The sequence below is a fragment of the Triturus cristatus genome, chromosome 8 (genome assembly GCF_964204655.1).
Source record: "Triturus cristatus chromosome 8, aTriCri1.1, whole genome shotgun sequence".
Lineage (NCBI taxonomy): Eukaryota > Metazoa > Chordata > Amphibia > Caudata > Salamandridae > Triturus > Triturus cristatus.
The window spans coordinates 112,967,896-112,980,399 of NC_140591.1; positions in this window are offsets into that span (position 1 = coordinate 112,967,896).

Below are 12,504 nucleotides of genomic sequence, written 5' to 3' on the forward strand. Positions count from 1 at the left end.
CTGAATTTGAGCTTCCACTCGGGCACCTGCTTTATTTATACCTGTAAGTGCTTCCTGTTGAGGTTTAATTTTTGTGACAGGAGCATCGTGCCAGAATGAATCCTGCCCTGCATATTCACCCAAGAAGATGCCACCGTTTTGTGCAATACCTCTACTCAACTGGAGTACTTTCTACTGGCTAATCAGTAAGTGCTACCTCGTTGGGTAAATGTATAGTTCTTTTCCAACACTAAAGCTGTGTATAGGGCCAGAAGAGTCGTCTACAGTGACCATGTATGTCTGTAACGTTGCCACGGCGCCGACGGCCCCGGGGTCCCTCGAGTCAGCTGTCCATCATAGTGGGGGAAAGGGCGGGAAGACGTTGCCCACCGCTGGTGTGTGGGGCGGGGCCAAACGGGCGGGGCTTCCATGCAGTTCACATGCCTCTTGTTTATAAAGGGTCAGAGCAGTGTCTCTGAGGCAGACAAGGAGAAGGAACCGCCTTGGCACAGGAACTACTCGAGGATTGCGCTCGAGAAAATGAAGGATGCAAAGACCACCATCAAGGATTGCAGCTATCATTTCAGGGTGGAAATCGGGAGAAGGCACATCTGCTTAACCACGCTCACGAATTCTACACGAGGATTGCGCTCGAAAAAATGAAGGATGCAAAGACCACCATCAAGTATTACAGCTAACATTTCAGGGTGGAAATGGGGAGAAGGCCCCTCTGCTTAACCACGCTCACGAATTCTACACGAGGATTGCGCTCGAAAAAATGAAGGATGCAAAGACCACCATCAAGTATTACAGCTAACATTTCAGGGTGGAAATGAGGAGAAGGCGCATCTGCTAAGCCACCACCACGCTCACGAATTTTTTGGCTCATAATACGTTACTGAATTTGAGCTTCCACTCGGGCACCTGCTTTATTTATATCTGTAAGTGCTTCCTGTTGAGGTTTAATTTTTGTGACAGGAGCATCGTGCCAGAATGAATCCTGCCCTGCATATTTACCCACGAAGATGCCACCGCCGTTTTGTGCAATACCTCTACTCAACTGGAGTACTTTCTACTGGCTAATCAGTAAGTGCTACCTCGTTGGGTAAATGTATAGTGCTTTTCCTACACTACAACTGCGTAAAGGGCCAGAAGAGTTGTCTACAGTGACCATGTGTGTCTTTACCGGCGCCGACGGGCCCCGGGTTCCTGGAGTCAGCTGTCCATCATAGTGGGGGAAAGGGCGGGAAGACGATGCCCACCGCTGGTGTGTGGGGCGGGGCCAAACGGGCGTGGCTTCCATGCAGTTCACATGCCTCTTGTTTATAAAGGGCCAGAGACCGATCGGAGCAGCAGATGAGGAGACAGAACCTCCTGGAGTCAGGAACCACACGGGGATTGCGCTCGAGCAAGTCATGGATGCACAGCTCTATCCAGGATCACAGCTAAGTGTTGACGGTAGATATGGGGAGAACAGCACACCTGCCCAGCCTCGACCTAGCTCCCGAATGTATTGTGCTGATGAATGTGTTACTGAATTTGAGCTTCAACTCGGGCACCTGCTTTATTTATATCTGTAAGTGCTTCCTGTTGAGGTTTAATTTTTGTGACAGGAGCATCGTGCCAGAATGAATCCTGCCCTGCATATTTACCCACGAAGATGCCACCGCCGTTTTGTGCAATACCTCTACTCAACTGGAGTACTTTCTACTGGCTAATCAGTAAGTGCTACCTCGTTGGGTAAATGTATAGTGCTTTTCCTACACTACAACTGCGTAAAGGGCCAGAAGAGTTGTCTACAGTGACCATGTGTGTCTTTACCGGCGCCGACGGGCCCCGGGGTTCCTCGAGTCAGCTGTCCATCATAGTGGGGGAAAGGGCGGGAAGACGATGCCCACCGCTGGTGTGTGGGGCGGGGCCAAACGGGCGTGGCTTCCACGCAGTTCACATGCCTCTTGTTTATAAAGGGCCAGAGACCGATCGGAGCAGCAGATGAGGAGACAGAACCTCCTGGTGTCAGGAACCACACGGGGATTGCGCTCGAGCAAGTCATAAGTCATGGATGCACAGCTCTATCCAGGATCACAGCTAATTGTTGACGGTAGATATGGGGAGAACAGCACACCTGCCCAGCCTCGACCTAGCTCCCGAATGTATTGTGCTGATGAATGCGTTACTGAATTTGAGCTTCAACTCGGGCACCTGCTTTATTTATATCTGTAAGTGCTTCCTGTTGAGGTTTAATTTTTGTGACAGGAGCATCGTGCCAGAATGAATCCTGCCCTGCATATTTACCCACGAAGATGCCACCGCCGTTTTGTGCAATACCTCTACTCAACTGGAGTACTTTCTACTGGCTAATCAGTAAGTGCTACCTCGTTGGGTAAATGTATAGTGCTTTTCCTACACTACAACTGCGTAAAGGGCCAGAAGAGTTGTCTACAGTGACCATGTGTGTCTTTACCGGCGCCGACGGGCCCCGGGGTTCCTCGAGTCAGCTGTCCATCATAGTGGGGGAAAGGGCGGGAAGACGATGCCCACCGCTGGTGTGTGGGGCGGGGCCAAACGGGCGTGGCTTCCATGCAGTTCACATGCCTCTTGTTTATAAAGGGCCAGAGACCGATCGGAGCAGCAGATGAGGAGACAGAACCTCCTGGAGTCAGGAACCACACGGGGATTGCGCTCGAGCAAGTCATGGATGCACAGCTCTATCCAGGATCACAGCTAATTGTTGACGGTAGATATGGGGAGAACAGCACACCTGCCCAGCCTCGACCTAGCTCCCGAATGTATTGTGCTGATGAATGTGTTACTGAATTTGAGCTTCAACTCGGGCACCTGCTTTATTTATATCTGTAAGTGCTTCCTGTTGAGGTTTAATTTTTGTGACAGGAGCATCGTGCCAGAATGAATCCTGCCCTGCATATTTACCCACGAAGATGCCACCGCCGTTTTGTGCAATACCTCTACTCAACTGGAGTACTTTCTACTGGCTAATCAGTAAGTGCTACCTCGTTGGGTAAATGTATAGTGCTTTTCCTACACTACAACTGCGTAAAGGGCCAGAAGAGTTGTCTACAGTGACCATGTGTGTCTTTACCGGCGCCGACGGGCCCCGGGGTTCCTCGAGTCAGCTGTCCATCATAGTGGGGGAAAGGGCGGGAAGACGATGCCCACCGCTGGTGTGTGGGGCGGGGCCAAACGGGCGTGGCTTCCATGCAGTTCACATGCCTCTTGTTTATAAAGGGCCAGAGACCGATCGGAGCAGCAGATGAGGAGACAGAACCTCCTGGTGTCAGGAACCACACGGGGATTGCGCTCGAGCAAGTCATAAGTCATGGATGCACAGCTCTATCCAGGATCACAGCTAATTGTTGACGGTAGATATGGGGAGAACAGCACACCTGCCCAGCCTCGACCTAGCTCCCGAATGTATTGTGCTGATGAATGCGTTACTGAATTTGAGCTTCAACTCGGGCACCTGCTTTATTTATATCTGTAAGTGCTTCCTGTTGAGGTTTTATTTTTGTGACAGGAGCATCGTGCCAGAATGAATCCTGCCCTGCATATTTACCCACGAAGATGCCACCGCCGTTTTGTGCAATACCTCTACTCAACTGGAGTACTTTCTACTGGCTAATCAGTAAGTGCTACCTCGTTGGGTAAATGTATAGTGCTTTTCCTACACTACAACTGCGTAAAGGGCCAGAAGAGTTGTCTACAGTGACCATGTGTGTCTTTACCGGCGCCGACGGGCCCCGGGGTTCCTCGAGTCAGCTGTCCATCATAGTGGGGGAAAGGGCGGGAAGACGATGCCCACCGCTGGTGTGTGGGGCGGGGCCAAACGGGCGTGGCTTCCACGCAGTTCACATGCCTCTTGTTTATAAAGGGCCAGAGACCGATCGGAGCAGCAGATGAGGAGACAGAACCTCCTGGTGTCAGGAACCACACGGGGATTGCGCTCGAGCAAGTCATGGATGCACAGCTCTATCCAGGATCACAGCTAATTGTTGACGGTAGATATGGGGAGAACAGCACACCTGCCCAGCCTCGACCTAGCTCCCGAATGTATTGTGCTGATGAATGCGTTACTGAATTTGAGCTTCAACTCGGGCACCTGCTTTATTTATATCTGTAAGTGCTTCCTGTTGAGGTTTAATTTTTGTGACAGGAGCATCGTGCCAGAATGAATCCTGCCCTGCTTATTTACCCACGAAGATGCCACCGCCGTTTTGTGCAATACCTCTACTCAACTGGAGTACTTTCTACTGGCTAATCAGTAAGTGCTACCTCTTTGGGTAAATGTATAGTGCTTTTCCTACACTACAACTGCGTAAAGGGCCAGAAGAGTTGTCTACAGTGACCATGTGTGTCTTTACCGGCGCCGACGGGCCCCGGGGTTCCTCGAGTCAGCTGTCCATCATAGTGGGGGAAAGGGCGGGAAGACGATGCCCACCGCTGGTGTGTGGGGCGGGGCCAAACGGGCGTGGCTTCCACGCAGTTCACATGCCTCTTGTTTATAAAGGGCCAGAGACCGATCGGAGCAGCAGATGAGGAGACAGAACCTCCTGGTGTCAGGAACCACACGGGGATTGCGCTCGAGCAAGTCATAAGTCATGGATGCACAGCTCTATCCAGGATCACAGCTAATTGTTGACGGTAGATATGGGGAGAACAGCACACCTGCCCAGCCTCGACCTAGCTCCCGAATGTATTGTGCTGATGAATGCGTTACTGAATTTGAGCTTCAACTCGGGCACCTGCTTTATTTATATCTGTAAGTGCTTCCTGTTGAGGTTTAATTTTTGTGACAGGAGCATCGTGCCAGAATGAATCCTGCCCTGCTTATTTACCCACGAAGATGCCACCGCCGTTTTGTGCAATACCTCTACTCAACTGGAGTACTTTCTACTGGCTAATCAGTAAGTGCTACCTCTTTGGGTAAATGTATAGTGCTTTTCCTACACTACAACTGCGTAAAGGGCCAGAAGAGTTGTCTACAGTGACCATGTGTGTCTTTACCGGCGCCGACGGGCCCCGGGGTTCCTCGAGTCAGCTGTACATCATAGTGGGGGAAAGGGCGGGAAGACGATGCCCACCGCTGGTGTGTGGGGCGGGGCCAAACGGGCGGGGCTTCCATGCAGTTCACATGCCTCTTGTTTATAAAGGGTCAGAGCAGTGTCTCTGAGGCAGACAAGGAGAAGGAACCGCCTTGGCACAGGAACTACTCGAGGATTGCGCTCGAGAAAATGAAGGATGCAAAGACCACCATCAAGGATTGCAGCTATCATTTCAGGGTGGAAATCGGGAGAAGGCACATCTGCTTAACCACGCTCACGTTTCAGGGTGGAAATGGGGAGAAGGCCCCTCTGCTTAACCACGCTCACGAATTCTACACGAGGATTGCGCTCGAAAAAATGAAGGATGCAAAGACCACCATCAAGTATTACAGCTAACATTTCAGGGTGGAAATGAGGAGGAGGCGCATCTGCTAAGCCACCACCACGCTCACGAATTTTTTGGCTCATAATGCGTTACTGAATTTGAGCTTCCACTCGGGCACCTGCTTTATTTATACCTGTAAGTGCTTCCTGTTGAGGTTTAATTTTTGTGACAGGAGCATCGTGCCAGAATGAATCCTGCCCTGCATATTCACCCAAGAAGATGCCACCGTTTTGTGCAATACCTCTACTCAACTGGAGTACTTTCTACTGGCTAATCAGTAAGTGCTACCTCGTTGGGTAAATGTATAGTTCTTTTCCAACACTAAAGCTGTGTATAGGGCCAGAAGAGTCGTCTACAGTGACCATGTATGTCTGTAACGTTGCCACGGCGCCGACGGCCCCGGGGTCCCTCGAGTCAGCTGTCCATCATAGTGGGGGAAAGGGCGGGAAGACGTTGCCCACCGCTGGTGTGTGGGGCGGGGCCAAACGGGCGGGGCTTCCATGCAGTTCACATGCCTCTTGTTTATAAAGGGTCAGAGCAGTGTCTCTGAGGCAGACAAGGAGAAGGAACCGCCTTGGCACAGGAACTACTCGAGGATTGCGCTCGAGAAAATGAAGGATGCAAAGACCACCATCAAGGATTGCAGCTATCATTTCAGGGTGGAAATCGGGAGAAGGCACATCTGCTTAACCACGCTCACGAATTCTACACGAGGATTGCGCTCGAAAAAATGAAGGATGCAAAGACCACCATCAAGTATTACAGCTAACATTTCAGGGTGGAAATGGGGAGAAGGCCCCTCTGCTTAACCACGCTCACGAATTCTTCACGAGGATTGCGCTCGAAAAAATGAAGGATGCAAAGACCACCATCAAGTATTACAGCTAACATTTCAGGGTGGAAATGAGGAGAAGGCGCATCTGCTAAGCCACCACCACGCTCACGAATTTTTTGGCTCATAATGCGTTACTGAATTTGAGCTTCCACTCGGGCACCTGCTTTATTTATATCTGTAAGTGCTTCCTGTTGAGGTTTAATTTTTGTGACAGGAGCATCGTGCCAGAATGAATCCTGGCCTGCATATTTACCCACGAAGATGCCACCGCCGTTTTGTGCAATACCTCTACTCAACTGGAGTACTTTCTACTGGCTAATCAGTAAGTGCTACCTCGTTGGGTAAATGTATAGTGCTTTTCCTACACTACAACTGCGTAAAGGGCCAGAAGAGTTGTCTACAGTGACTATGTGTGTCTTTACCGGCGCCGACGGGCCCGGGGTTCCTCGAGTCAGCTGTCCATCATAGTGGGGGAAAGGGCGGGAAGACGATGCCCACCGCTGGTGTGTGGGGCGGGGCCAAACGGGCGTGGCTTCCACGCAGTTCACATGCCTCTTGTTTATAAAGGGCCAGAGACCGATCGGAGCAGCAGATGAGGAGACAGAACCTCCTGGTGTCAGGAACCACACGGGGATTGCGCTCGAGCAAGTCATGGATGCACAGCTCTATCCAGGATCACAGCTAATTGTTGACGGTAGATATGGGGAGAACAGCACACCTGCCCAGCCTCGACCTAGCTCCCGAATGTATTGTGCTGATGAATGCGTTACTGAATTTGAGCTTCAACTCGGGCACCTGCTTTATTTATATCTGTAAGTGCTTCCTGTTGAGGTTTAATTTTTGTGACAGGAGCATCGTGCCAGAATGAATCCTGCCCTGCATATTTACCCACGAAGATGCCACCGCCGTTTTGTGCAATACCTCTACTCAACTGGAGTACTTTCTACTGGCTAATCAGTAAGTGCTACCTCGTTGGGTAAATGTATAGTGCTTTTCCTACACTACAACTGCGTGAAGGGCCAGAAGAGATGTCTACAGTGACCATGTGTGTCTTTACCGGCGCCGACGGGCCCCGGGGTTCCTCGAGTCAGCTGTCCATCATAGTGGGGGGAAAGGGCGGGAAGACGATGCCCACCGCTGGTGTGTGGGGCGGGGCCAAACGGGCGTGGCTTCCACGCAGTTCACATGCCTCTTGTTTATAAAGGGCCAGAGACCGATCGGAGCAGCAGATGAGGAGACAGAACCTCCTGGTGTCAGGAACCACACGGGGATTGCGCTCGAGCAAGTCATGGATGCACAGCTCTATCCAGGATCACAGCTAATTGTTGACGGTAGATATGGGGAGAACAGCACACCTGCCCAGCCTCGACCTAGCTCCCGAATGTATTGTGCTGATGAATGTGTTACTGAATTTGAGCTTCAACTCGGGCACCTGCTTTATTTATATCTGTAAGTGCTTCCTGTTGAGGTTTAATTTTTGTGACAGGAGCATCGTGCCAGAATGAATCCTGCCCTGCATATTTACCCACGAAGATGCCACCGCCGTTTTGTGCAATACCTCTACTCAACTGGAGTACTTTCTACTGGCTAATCAGTAAGTGCTACCTCGTTGGGTAAATGTATAGTGCTTTTCCTACACTACAACTGCGTAAAGGGCCAGAAGAGTTGTCTACAGTGACCATGTGTGTCTTTACCGGCGCCGACGGGCCCCGGGTTCCTGGAGTCAGCTGTCCATCATAGTGGGGGAAAGGGCGGGAAGACGATGCCCACCGCTGGTGTGTGGGGCGGGGCCAAACGGGCGTGGCTTCCATGCAGTTCACATGCCTCTTGTTTATAAAGGGCCAGAGACCGATCGGAGCAGCAGATGAGGAGACAGAACCTCCTGGAGTCAGGAACCACACGGGGATTGCGCTCGAGCAAGTCATGGATGCACAGCTCTATCCAGGATCACAGCTAATTGTTGACGGTAGATATGGGGAGAACAGCACACCTGCCCAGCCTCGACCTAGCTCCCGAATGTATTGTGCTGATGAATGTGTTACTGAATTTGAGCTTCAACTCGGGCACCTGCTTTATTTATATCTGTAAGTGCTTCCTGTTGAGGTTTAATTTTTGTGACAGGAGCATCGTGCCAGAATGAATCCTGCCCTGCATATTTACCCACGAAGATGCCACCGCCGTTTTGTGCAATACCTCTACTCAACTGGAGTACTTTCTACTGGCTAATCAGTAAGTGCTACCTCGTTGGGTAAATGTATAGTGCTTTTCCTACACTACAACTGCGTAAAGGGCCAGAAGAGTTGTCTACAGTGACCATGTGTGTCTTTACCGGCGCCGACGGGCCCCGGGGTTCCTCGAGTCAGCTGTCCATCATAGTGGGGGAAAGGGCGGGAAGACGATGCCCACCGCTGGTGTGTGGGGCGGGGCCAAACGGGCGTGGCTTCCATGCAGTTCACATGCCTCTTGTTTATAAAGGGCCAGAGACCGATCGGAGCAGCAGATGAGGAGACAGAACCTCCTGGTGTCAGGAACCACACGGGGATTGCGCTCGAGCAAGTCATAAGTCATGGATGCACAGCTCTATCCAGGATCACAGCTAATTGTTGACGGTAGATATGGGGAGAACAGCACACCTGCCCAGCCTCGACCTAGCTCCCGAATGTATTGTGCTGATGAATGCGTTACTGAATTTGAGCTTCAACTCGGGCACCTGCTTTATTTATATCTGTAAGTGCTTCCTGTTGAGGTTTTATTTTTGTGACAGGAGCATCGTGCCAGAATGAATCCTGCCCTGCATATTTACCCACGAAGATGCCACCGCCGTTTTGTGCAATACCTCTACTCAACTGGAGTACTTTCTACTGGCTAATCAGTAAGTGCTACCTCGTTGGGTAAATGTATAGTGCTTTTCCTACACTACAACTGCGTAAAGGGCCAGAAGAGTTGTCTACAGTGACTATGTGTGTCTTTACCGGCGCCGACGGGCCCGGGGTTCCTCGAGTCAGCTGTCCATCATAGTGGGGGAAAGGGCGGGAAGACGATGCCCACCGCTGGTGTGTGGGGCGGGGCCAAACGGGCGTGGCTTCCACGCAGTTCACATGCCTCTTGTTTATAAAGGGCCAGAGACCGATCGGAGCAGCAGATGAGGAGACAGAACCTCCTGGTGTCAGGAACCACACGGGGATTGCGCTCGAGCAAGTCATGGATGCACAGCTCTATCCAGGATCACAGCTAATTGTTGACGGTAGATATGGGGAGAACAGCACACCTGCCCAGCCTCGACCTAGCTCCCGAATGTATTGTGCTGATGAATGCGTTACTGAATTTGAGCTTCAACTCGGGCACCTGCTTTATTTATATCTGTAAGTGCTTCCTGTTGAGGTTTTATTTTTGTGACAGGAGCATCGTGCCAGAATGAATCCTGCCCTGCATATTTACCCACGAAGATGCCACCGCCGTTTTGTGCAATACCTCTACTCAACTGGAGTACTTTCTACTGGCTAATCAGTAAGTGCTACCTCGTTGGGTAAATGTATAGTGCTTTTCCTACACTACAACTGCGTAAAGGGCCAGAAGAGTTGTCTACAGTGACCATGTGTGTCTTTACCGGCGCCGACGGGCCCCGGGGTTCCTCGAGTCAGCTGTCCATCATAGTGGGGGAAAGGGCGGGAAGACGATGCCCACCGCTGGTGTGTGGGGCGGGGCCAAACGGGCGTGGCTTCCACGCAGTTCACATGCCTCTTGTTTATAAAGGGCCAGAGACCGATCGGAGCAGCAGATGAGGAGACAGAACCTCCTGGTGTCAGGAACCACACGGGGATTGCGCTCGAGCAAGTCATAAGTCATGGATGCACAGCTCTATCCAGGATCACAGCTAATTGTTGACGGTAGATATGGGGAGAACAGCACACCTGCCCAGCCTCGACCTAGCTCCCGAATGTATTGTGCTGATGAATGCGTTACTGAATTTGAGCTTCAACTCGGGCACCTGCTTTATTTATATCTGTAAGTGCTTCCTGTTGAGGTTTAATTTTTGTGACAGGAGCATCGTGCCAGAATGAATCCTGCCCTGCATATTTACCCACGAAGATGCCACCGCCGTTTTGTGCAATACCTCTACTCAACTGGAGTACTTTCTACTGGCTAATCAGTAAGTGCTACCTCGTTGGGTAAATGTATAGTGCTTTTCCTACACTACAACTGCGTAAAGGGCCAGAAGAGTTGTCTACAGTGACCATGTGTGTCTTTACCGGCGCCGACGGGCCCCGGGGTTCCTCGAGTCAGCTGTCCATCATAGTGGGGGAAAGGGCGGGAAGACGATGCCCACCGCTGGTGTGTGGGGCGGGGCCAAACGGGCGTGGCTTCCATGCAGTTCACATGCCTCTTGTTTATAAAGGGCCAGAGACCGATCGGAGCAGCAGATGAGGAGACAGAACCTCCTGGAGTCAGGAACCACACGGGGATTGCGCTCGAGCAAGTCATGGATGCACAGCTCTATCCAGGATCACAGCTAAGTGTTGACGGTAGATATGGGGAGAACAGCACACCTGCCCAGCCTCGACCTAGCTCCCGAATGTATTGTGCTGATGAATGTGTTACTGAATTTGAGCTTCAACTCGGGCACCTGCTTTATTTATATCTGTAAGTGCTTCCTGTTGAGGTTTAATTTTTGTGACAGGAGCATCGTGCCAGAATGAATCCTGCCCTGCATATTTACCCACGAAGATGCCACCGCCGTTATGTGCAATACCTCTACTCAACTGGAGTACTTTCTACTGGCTAATCAGTAAGTGCTACCTCGTTGGGTAAATGTATAGTGCTTTTCCTACACTACAACTGCGTAAAGGGCCAGAAGAGTTGTCTACAGTGACCATGTGTGTCTTTACCGGCGCCGACGGGCCCCGGGGTTCCTCGAGTCAGCTGTCCATCATAGTGGGGGAAAGGGCGGGAAGACGATGCCCACCGCTGGTGTGTGGGGCGGGGCCAAACGGGCGTGGCTTCCACGCAGTTCACATGCCTCTTGTTTATAAAGGGCCAGAGACCGATCGGAGCAGCAGATGAGGAGACAGAACCTCCTGGTGTCAGGAACCACACGGGGATTGCGCTCGAGCAAGTCATAAGTCATGGATGCACAGCTCTATCCAGGATCACAGCTAATTGTTGACGGTAGATATGGGGAGAACAGCACACCTGCCCAGCCTCGACCTAGCTCCCGAATGTATTGTGCTGATGAATGCGTTACTGAATTTGAGCTTCAACTCGGGCACCTGCTTTATTTATATCTGTAAGTGCTTCCTGTTGAGGTTTAATTTTTGTGACAGGAGCATCGTGCCAGAATGAATCCTGCCCTGCTTATTTACCCACGAAGATGCCACCGCCGTTTTGTGCAATACCTCTACTCAACTGGAGTACTTTCTACTGGCTAATCAGTAAGTGCTACCTCTTTGGGTAAATGTATAGTGCTTTTCCTACACTACAACTGCGTAAAGGGCCAGAAGAGTTGTCTACAGTGACCATGTGTGTCTTTACCGGCGCCGACGGGCCCCGGGGTTCCTCGAGTCAGCTGTCCATCATAGTGGGGGAAAGGGCGGGAAGACGATGCCCACCGCTGGTGTGTGGGGCGGGGCCAAACGGGCGGGGCTTCCATGCAGTTCACATGCCTCTTGTTTATAAAGGGCCAGAGACCGATCGGAGCAGCAGATGAGGAGACAGAACCTCCTGGTGTCAGGAACCACACGGGGATTGCGCTCGAGCAAGTCATAAGTCATGGATGCACAGCTCTATCCAGGATCACAGCTAATTGTTGACGGTAGATATGGGGAGAACAGCACACCTGCCCAGCCTCGACCTAGCTCCCGAATGTATTGTGCTGATGAATGCGTTACTGAATTTGAGCTTCAACTCGGGCACCTGCTTTATTTATATCTGTAAGTGCTTCCTGTTGAGGTTTTATTTTTGTGACAGGAGCATCGTGCCAGAATGAATCCTGCCCTGCATATTTACCCACGAAGATGCCACCGCCGTTTTGTGCAATACCTCTACTCAACTGGAGTACTTTCTACTGGCTAATCAGTAAGTGCTACCTCGTTGGGTAAATGTATAGTGCTTTTCCTACACTACAACTGCGTAAAGGGCCAGAAGAGTTGTCTACAGTGACCATGTGTGTCTTTACCGGCGCCGACGGGCCCCGGGGTTCCTCGAGTCAGCTGTCCATCATAGTGGGGGAAAGGGCGGGAAGACGATGC